This window comes from Denticeps clupeoides, chromosome 11 (genome assembly GCF_900700375.1).
Source record: "Denticeps clupeoides chromosome 11, fDenClu1.1, whole genome shotgun sequence".
NCBI classification, from domain to species: domain Eukaryota; kingdom Metazoa; phylum Chordata; class Actinopteri; order Clupeiformes; family Denticipitidae; genus Denticeps; species Denticeps clupeoides.
In genome coordinates this window covers 14470567-14480977 of record NC_041717.1, presented here as the reverse complement: position 1 = coordinate 14480977, position 10411 = coordinate 14470567, and the positions used below count along the sequence as shown (strand labels likewise).

The following is a 10411-nucleotide window of genomic DNA, read 5'->3' as shown; positions in this document are numbered from 1 at the left end:
TCTCATGTGGATTGAACGTTTCTTAATTAGACAATGAGTGTTTGTCTCTGGTCATGTTCCTCCAAAAAGACCCTTTCTGAAAAACAACCCGGGGCTCCACCAGATCCTCTCCATATGGAGACAATCATGAGATTATGGAGGGTCTTTCAACGTATCACTTCAATTACAGTCAGGGGGGTTGAGCCTCGTAATCTGCTCCACACAGATGAGACATAATACAGATTCTCTGTGTGTGTGTGTGTGTGCGTGTGTGTGAAAATAGAGCATCTAAAAAGACAACCCCCCTTACGATCTCCTCCCCGCCATCATCTGCGGTGGAGTTTGAATTCTCTTCATCTCAGCAGAATGTTGTGTGGGGGTAGAGCTTTTTTGGTGAAGAGCGAAGCCAGCTCCCCGACGCGCAGCACAGCGGGGGGATGGTGGAGGGTGGGGTGGGGTGCCGCGCGTTCGTGCTCTACACCATCCACCGTCCCATCCGTCCTCCTCCCCGTATCACACCTCCAGTCAGCGCTCGGCACCCCTGCCAGCATCCCATGCGACCGTACTCCAACTCTTTCTCTGGCTTTCCTCCTCAGACTTTCTAAAAAAACTCATTGTCTCAGCTGTTTACCCCCCCGGACCCCCGTCCTTTAATTTCGGCCCGTTCAATGTGACTCATTGTGTTTCTTTATTTCTCCTTCATGGGAGCGTTGTCGGGCTTTATTGCTGGGGAGCCGCGGTGGGTGGACGGGGCCCTGGGAGCCTCAGAGGGAGGTCCACTCTGACGAGCTCTGGAGCTGAATGCTCACCGGCCAGGGGCCTTCGTAGGGCCCGCTGTTGTATTTGTGTCGGGCTCTCACGGGTCTGCCGGCGCGGATAGAGATGCACTAAAAGAGAACGAGGTCGCCTGCGTCATCTTTAAAATTTCATTTCAGCCAATCCTTTGTGTGAAGAACATAAGATCTGTGTTGTGTAATATGCAACATAAAAATAATACAAAACAACCTGCATCTTATTTTCATTAAATGCGCAGGAACTCCCCTGAGGGCGGCATATGAATAAATAATAAATTTGCAGTTGCAGGGAATACAGTATTTATCTGTCTGAGCCTCGGTACCAAGGAATTTCAAAACTACAGTCACAGCGTGTCGTCTTCCCTCCCTCCTTCCTTTCTTCCGTCCTCCCCAGCCCTCGCCAGCCTCTCCTCCCGTTCATTCACCGCTCCTCAGACGAGGAGTGCGAACCGCAGGTCAACTGTGAACATGGCGAATTAATAATGCAGGACAGGGAAGATTGTGGGCGCACACTCATGCCCGCTGTTGCACATCCTGCCACCCGTCGGAGGAAGGGCGGGGCGGGGGCACCAGAGGCCGTGACAGACAAAGACCTTCACGGGAGTTAGGAATTTGGCGTGTACGGTCTGCTGCTTTTACTCTTGAATCGCGTTCACGGGTGGGATGACAGTGCTGACGCAAACCTCGGAATGCTAATCAGGTGCTAAGGTGTGTTTAAAATATGGATGAGGAAATGTGCAGACAAAATCCCACGTTTCTCATTACAGAGATCTCTCCTTTTATTTTAGAGGTCTGACAAACTTCTCAGATCCCTTTGCGTGAGAAATCTCATTTATTTTCATCAAGGGAGAACAAAATGTCTTTTCAGCTTCAAACACTCTCAAAGGTAACATTTCAGATTTATGCCCTATTATCTAATACGGTGCCATCTTCATGGGATGCCTGGAAGTCTGTCTGGAAAGAATAGAAGCTGATTCCTTATATTTGGGCCTGTGTAAAGATTCGGAAACTCTCCATGACAGACACCAAAATTCTGTCATTAGACTCGTCCTTTTCATTTTTCTCAAGCTTCTTGTTCACTGCGCTCTACCCAGAAATAACAGCAGCCCTGGAGCGGGCTCTCGGTGGCCCTTCGGTGAGTTTTTGGAGGCGGCCAAAGGAAGTTCATTAATCACAGATTCATCAAGTGTCGATAACGAGCCAAGACCTGAACCGGCTACTAATTACGGTGGCGCTGCCAGCTGGGCCGGGGAGCCGCGGGTCCCTCGCAGGCTTTTGTGCTTGTGAATTTGTCCAGTAATAAGTGATCTGTCGCTAAGAGATTTCCCCCCATGCTGAGTCTGTTATTGTGTCAGGTTAGCGAACGGATCTTTGGCCAGCGATCTTCGGTGCGGAGGCCTGCCTTAGCCAAGGATTCGTCGCTGGAACCAGGGTGGCAGTACTCCCGGCTTGAACTGACTGTACTTAATTGTTCTACACAAAATAATAAAAAATACAGTGGAACCCTTTGCTTTACTTAAACCATTTTGGGCTTTGGTACACAAATGAAAAAACACGCACCTAAGTGTGCTTTACATTTGAAGAAAGAAGCATAACATTTAGTCCTACAGAACAGCCCATTTTTCTTCCAAAGCAGTCCCACAGGTTCCCATTATGGTTTGTGGTAGTTAGTAACACACTAAAATTGGCGCCGTTTTTAAGCATAACGTGTCCACTATCCGCTAGACCTAGAACTAGAAATGTTTGAACAATTTCTGTTTTTGAGTGTGGAATGAGGTTAAAGATTCTTTATATAATACTATTTAAAATCCGCTAATAAAGGTTACAGTTATGGTTCTTGGTAGTTCCTGCTGCGGGTTTTCTGGGGAGCACAGTAGTGAATGCTTGTAAAATAAGGTGTTGTCAGAGGAGCCTTTACTGTTGTCCCCAGGCATCCACTAGAACCAGTAGATCAAGTTTACAATGGTTCCAGTTCCTGTAAGGCTCTGATTTGAGTTCCTGGTTTGAGTCTGGATTTATAATGAATAAATCACCCCATTCCATCAGTGCCACAATTTCATACTACCCTCTTTTTGGAATATTGCTGGGGAGCATTCTACTAATATTCCAACAGTTTTTTTCCCCACTGTTTCATCTTAAGCTGCCCCAAGCCCCCATGATTTAGATTAAACAGTTTGTGGAGCTCTGTACAATGTGCAGTACAGTTCACACACTGACCTATGAGCTCTTTATATCAACATTAACTTGACTCTGCACATTTTTACATATAGAATTTGAGCCAGTATGTCATTATATTAATGATTATGTCCTAAATGCTCAAGTCAATATACTTTTGCAGAAAAGTTGAAAAGAATTGATTATTCCTGTCAGTGGTCGCATATGCATTTTCTTTGGACTATAACAGAAAAATGCACGACAGAGGAAGTGAATGAAATGAAACTTCTTTGTGTCCCAGAAACAGATGCTGTAGGTAGAATCTGACCCATCAGTGGAACAAGGCAGGCAGGGCCACACAGAGCTTTTGGTTGCTTTGCTGAGGATCGCAGAGTTGAGGAAGCCAGGCCTGGTGGGTTGAGCAACTGCAGACAGGAAAGGGGAGATGCAGGACAGTGGGGGACGTGGACAGGTGTGTTTCTGCACTTTGACTAATTACCTGCTGTGTAAGGCAGCCCCGTTTCCTCCCCTCTGGTGGCCAAAGAGAGATAATTTTGGCTAGAAAGTCATAGTTTGGCCATCCGTTGTCACAGGAGGTGCAGACATGGGCACGGCGGGTCTGTTGGAGAATTGCTTTGGCCAAAATGCCTCCTCAAACGGTGTGAGCCATGGGTGCTGGGTTCTCTCTGACGCTTGGCTTGTTTTGCTCTCCACACTTTGAACGGTGTACTGTATCAGTGCCACGAATCCCACTGGAGCCTTGATGGAAGAGGAAATGAGTTTGCCAAGTGAATGCAGATAAACTGGTATGGGTGGCAGATGGTTTCAGGGTGAACTGCTTTTGAATAGATATGTTGGAGGTCTTGTTGGGTATTTTCAAGCTGGAGGTGGCTGCCATTTCCCTCGCCCATGGTCCCATTCTAATGCTCCAGACCTCTCATGAACGTCATAAAGGAACTCCCTCAAGCAACGAGGCCCCAGACACAACACACCCAAAGCACACTAGTACACCTCAACTGGGATTACTGGGTGAGGGGGACAGTGTGTTTGTGTTTGTGTCTGTGGGCATGAAAGAATAAGATAAAAAGATAAAAAAAAGCGCTTGAGGCTTGCACACGGGCTTAATTACTGAAATCAAAGAAATGTATATTCGTAGACTGTATTATCATGTTTTATTTGCATGTTTGAGTTTACCCTGTAATATTGGAACACCGATCTGAGTCCTGAAACAAGGAAAATCATGTTGCATATGTGAAAAGAATAATGATTAAAATGTCACACAAGTTTTAAACTGAATAGATGTATATTTTTGTTTGAACAATTTCCATTCAAAGATTTGGCCGTTTTGGGTTCCTACACCAAGAAACAGTTCATTCCAAATTCTCCCAGCAGCATCTCGCTTATTAATTTTGTGCAAAAATGCTAATAATGGCTTCAGAAAAAAAGGGATAAACAGCCTCATCCTCCGCCACCTTCAAAGAACCCAGGCCCCCCGTCTGATGTTCCCCATAGGAGGGGTAGTGAGTGCCGAGCGGGTCTGTCTGCGATAAGGAAGCCAGGGCATCTGACACACACCACCCTTGAAGATACGCACATGAAGCCCCCCCCCCATGTGGAAACAGTGCAGTCATTTCCAATTAAGCCATGCAGGGACAACATGGGGCCTGCAGGAATGGAGGGAGAGGGAGCGACACAGTTAGAGAAGGACGTGGGGAAGAAATGTCATGGGTTCTCAAAGAGACTCGGAGGCGATGTGGACAAAAGACTACAATTTACAAATGACACGTTGTGTCTGGCATCTCGCTCCAGCAGCTGCGAGTTCATTCAAGCTAATATCCTACTTATTCAATTATGACAGCTGCAATGAACAAAATATGATTCTCTTTACTGATTGTGTGCTATGTTTTTTTTTTGTCAGCATTTAAATCATTTCATTTTCAAGTTCCAACTTGTGGCCATTGTGTCAAAGTATAAAACTAGCCACTGCAGTCTGAGTAATATTTTATTTTTAGCCTCCTTTAGAAGAATTTTTCTGGCCTTGACCTACATTGAATCAAACGTGACCCACAAAACATCAATTACCTGCTTGTCCCTGCTGGTAATTTTTCATAGATCAGTTTTTGATGTATGAAAAAAAGGACTTGCCCCAAGGTTCTCACACAGCCACACAGCTAGTTGCCCTTGGAAAGCACCAGAATGTGATGAATGATGAATTATGGTATCCTTTATTTTAAACTTTATTTTAAGTATATTTTGGAGGAAGATTTAATAATGTTCATGGGCTCTAATTGCATATTTTTCTCACCTGGTTACAGAGACACTGAATTGCAAAACTGTCATTGGACATACGAGTAATCAAACACATGGGTGAATCCATCATTCCTGGAGCCCCGAGTTATGAGGCTTCATTCTCCTCTGCACAGGAACACAGCATGTGTGGTCTGACAAGCAACTGCTCTGATTCAGACTAGCTCGTCTCTGCTTTCACCACCCTCCATGCCAGACAAATTCCCCCAGTCTAGGTAGTGTACAACTGTGGAGAATAGTATACAAACTCTCTCTCTACACTCAAAAAGCACTGTACTAAAAACCACTCCAATCTGATGTTACCTGGCAGAAAGAGGCATGGCACAATAGAAGTTAAAAGAATGAACAGTTTCTAATTTATTAACACCGGTAAATTATTTTTGCTGTTACATGTATTGTATGTAAAATATTGTATGTAAAAAATGTACCAAAATGAAAGGAAGGAGAAAAGGTAGAGTAAGAGAGAGAGAGAGAGAGAGAGAGAGAGAGAAAAGCCATGAGAAAAACAGGTAAATAGGAAAGACACAGGTACTGATGGGAAGATTCCCCTCAGCTCCCGATGGAAAAGAAGATGGACGTCCCTGCTGATATTGCTGAGAAGAGAGAGTGTATATAGTGAGAGTGAAACAATTCCTCCATTTTGTCTTCAAATGTTTGATATATGTAAGGCCACACGTTGGAAACTTTAAAAAAAATTTTTTTTTTGAATGTATGTGTGTAGATGCCACGTAACTGTGTCTGTATGTGTATGTATGTTGTCTATATAGCCATTGGACACCTAAATTTCCTTCGGAACAAATAAAGTAACTCCGTCTCTAGTTATCTATCTATGTTAATACACTAATTCTATTATACCCCAAAGAAATGTATATGTAAATGTTTTATTTAAACGTCATAAAAAGGAAGCTTATCCTATTGTTATCCTTTATATATCGTTTATAAATCCATTATATGTTTTTGGAGCATCAAACTGCTATGCAATGTGACTTAAATGATTCATGATAATGGTACTTCATGTACACAGTAGAATTAGGCTAATTTACTAAGTGGTAATGTACAGTGCTTAAAAAGAAGAACAGAACACTTTCATATTAATGAGTCCTTTGTAGCTGCACAGCCGGAATGGCGTTGGACCTCTTGTGACCAGCGATTTAGGTCTCTTAAGTGAAAGTGAAGTGATTGTCATTGTGATACACAGCAGCACACAGTGAACGCGGTGCACGCAGTGAAATTTGTCCTCTGCATTTAACCCATCACCCTGAGTGAGCAGTGGGCAGCCATGACAGGCGCCCGGGGAGCAGTGTGTGGGGACGGTGCTTTGCTCAGTGGCACCTCAGTGGCACCTTGGCAGATGGGGATTCGAACGGCAACATTCTGTATACGGGGCCGCTTCCTTAACCGCTAGGCCACCACATTAATTCATCTTACCTGCATGTTCTTTTCACTGTAACTATTAAGTCACGCTGATTCCAGTAAGATCCTCCTTCTCTCCGAACACAGAACTTCCAAAACACACAAGACTCAGAGCAACTTCTTCTTGAAAAAAGATGTGTGACCTTTTGGAACAGAAGGCTGCCAAAGGACCAAAAACCAGCCTAGATTTACACATGAAGCCTGCTGAGATCAGTCAACCACAGCTAATTATGTCCAATAATGCAGCAGCGCATTAAAGACAAGGCATTGTGTAAAACCTTTGTTTTTAATAAGGGATGTACTGGAGGTGTGTGTTTGTGTGTGTTTATTTGAGATAATGAAATGTCACATTGTGGTAGAGAGGCTGCTTTATATCCGTGATAACATGATTTATAGAACAAACATTATAATCTGTTTTGACTGCTGATTCATTGATATCAGCAGAACAACATTTAATCCATAATGGAATTTAGAAAAGCCACAGTTTTTTGTGCCACCCTCTTTCTGCTTCTATCGGCAGGCAGGCATGTCTATACATGGGGCAGTGGTGGCCTAGTGGTTAAGGAAGCGGCCCCGTAATCAGAAGGTTGCCGGTTCGAATCCCGATCCAACAAGGTTCCGCTGAGGTGCCACTGAGCAACAGTGCAACAGTGGTTAAAAGCAGAGGACACGTTTTGTTGTGTCACTGTGTGCTGTGCTGCAATGACAATCACTTCACTTTCACTTTCTTTCACTTCACATACAATACAACTTCTTCACTGAGGCAGAAAGGCCGCTACATTATTGATCCCATATTTATCAATCCCATAAATGCCTGCAGTATTGTAATATATATACGGACTCAGTCAAAATAGTCAGAGAAGTGCAAGAAATACATAAATACATTGTGCAATATTTACATATGGTACTGTGTGATTAGGGGAAAATGTTATGTCATTGCACATGGAACCATTACAACTAAATATAGTTATATTTTACATCTAAACAAAAGCGCAGAAGTTAAGGTGCATGGTAGGATAAGGTGCAACACGTCATATCTACAGAGTTATATCATAAATATATGTTTACATTCTAGACCTCTACAGTACTGTGCATATGTTTAAGGCAGTAGTTAAACTAAAAATGAAACAACAGATTGCATCATTAAAATAATGATTATTAAATACTGAATTTCTGACAAATGATAAATAAGTGAACTCCTATAAGCAAAATCTGTAGATAGAAAAAAATATTAGATAAACAGTGTTTTTGTTTTCACTGGTTTTGCACAGTATATATAGAAAACAAAATATGATATATGAAACAAAATATAATATATAATATTATAAAATGTAATATATAAGAAAAACACTTTTATCTAATATTGTTTTCTATCTATATATAATACGTACCTGGCAGGGGAGACATACCATGATCAAGAAGGCAGTTCACCGAGGGCGAGGCTCAAAGTTTACGGCCAATCACATCAACTAATGTTCGAGAGTATTATTTAATGTTGACAACATTGCACTACTTTCATGCATTTTCGTGGTCTCTTGGAAGGAATTGCAAAAAACACAAATTTCATAAAATGACTTGACACAAAAGTCATAGATATAATGCAAATCCTCCAGTGTTTTGTTGTGGTAGTAACTGTGTTCATGCTGAATTTAAATGAAAGTTTCTCCACATGCTGCGTTACCCTGCATGTACAGACGCGAATACACTTTATATAAAATATAAAACACCTGATGATGGGCAGCTGTACTTGAACTTCAGAGAATTTCAGATCGTATTCTTGTATCCAGGGTTTGTCCAGACACCATTTACATTTACAGCATTTATCAGACGCCCTTATCCAGACCGACTTACAATCAGTAGTTACAGGGACAGTCCCCCCTGGAGCAACTTAGGGTTAAGTGTCTTGCTCAGGGACACGATGGTAGTAAGTAGGATTTGAACCCGGGTCTTCTGGTTCATAGGCGAGTGTGTTACCCACTAGGCTACTACCACCCTAGGCTACTGTGTTGACTGACGGACACCACTTGACATGAGCGAGGGAGCAAACTTTCATTTAAATTCAGCAGAAACACAGTTACTACCACAACACAACACTGGAGGATTTGTGTTATATTGATGACTTTTGTCTTGATTCATTTTATGAAACTTGTGTCTTCGCAATTCCTTCCAAGAGACCACAACAACGTGCAAAACCAGCGCAATGTTGTCACCATTAAATCATGCTCTCAAACATCAGTTGATGTGACTGGCTGTAAACTTTAGAGACATTTGATTGGCTACATTTTGAAGAAAACATGTTTGTGAAATTTATTTTTGAGTTGAGAAATGCATTTGTGAATGGTGTTAAATTTATTTATAAGTCATAAAATATATTTGTGAATCTTGTTACATTCGTTGCTGAATCAAGAGATATACTTGTGAACGGTGTGATGTTTATTTGTGAATCTTTAAGCTAAACTATCTCCACGGCATTTCAGCAGACTGACAACAGATTGCAGGACAGGGGCACGGAGAGGAAATGACTATAAGGCGGATGGACAGACACAGCGGCACTTTTCATTTGTGTGGACACCAACGTTCAGCACCCCCAACCGCATCCCCCCAACCATAGCGAGTCTAATGATAATGGTGCTGGTGTTCACCACAGAACTCATCATTATCTGCGGCCTGCTGGGAGTGCGCTCAGTGCTGTCGTCAAGCATGGAGCTCTGTGGGGAGTCTGGGAGTTGTTCTTCACACACACACAAACACACACACACACACACATGCAACACCTTCTCCTCCGCTTATGAGCAGTGTTACAGGTGAATGGGGGGGTGACTGGGTTCATGGAAGGTCCTGGTTTTTGTCATGGGAGTGATGGTAAAGAGAAAGGATATTTCACCCTTTTGTATCTGAGAGTTCTCCTTGGACCAAGCGTCCTTTTGCACTTTCCTACAGGCATGAAAAACAAATGCTCTCTCCGAGTTTTTTATATGAACCCGTTCCTTTTCCAGTCCAGAGAGCTGTCAGGTAGGCCACATTTCAGGCTGCGGCTGGATCCCTGGTGGTGAAGACCTCTGTTGTTTTGTTTCCGTGTACCTGTCATTTCTCCCTATCCTTTCTCAGATCACAAACCCGAACCCTCCCCAATGAATGCCTCCTTCCCACACACGCAACAAATGCTGAATAATCCGGGTGCGCACTTTGCAGATAAACCCCATGTGGTCTCCCGTGCTTTTCTGGCGAGCAACCCTGTCACCTGAGTAGGTACAGAGCACAGTGAAGTGCAGCGGTTCATTTGAAATTCAGTCGTGCAATTTGTAGCACAACAATTGCAGCTTCATGTCTGCAGCAGAATAAATGAGTTGTCAAATGGGTGCCAGCATTTTTCTTTCTTTACAAGGCAGGTCTATTATAAGAGGTAATAATAATGTGTCATCGCGTAGAAAAACATTACTTTTTTTAAATGACAGTTTCTTTATGCTGCAAAAATCGCCCAAAGACATTGAAGACACTGCCCGCTACATATGAATAAGTAGTAATGCACAGATGCCTGTACATCTGGACATATTTAGAGATTGCAGAGACTGGAAAGTGACTGGAAATGCTATGTTGCAAATGAATGAATGGATAGGAGTTGCAAATTGAATAATTGTATGTTTTATTTGGTCTCACATTGGACTGGAAGTATGTGAATTGACATTGTGAGGCTGTGGCTATTGAGAAGAGATTGAGACATTCATTAGAAGTCATGTGGAGGGTGGGGAGGTGGAATTCTGTGC

General features: G+C 42.9%; 1 protein-coding gene across 2 annotated transcripts in view; it reads left to right on the top strand.

Moving 5' to 3' along the window:
* Positions 1–10411, top strand: part of LOC114799003 (protein transport protein Sec24C) — a 28999-nt gene that overhangs the window by 5689 nt on the left and 12899 nt on the right. The window lies entirely within an intron of this gene.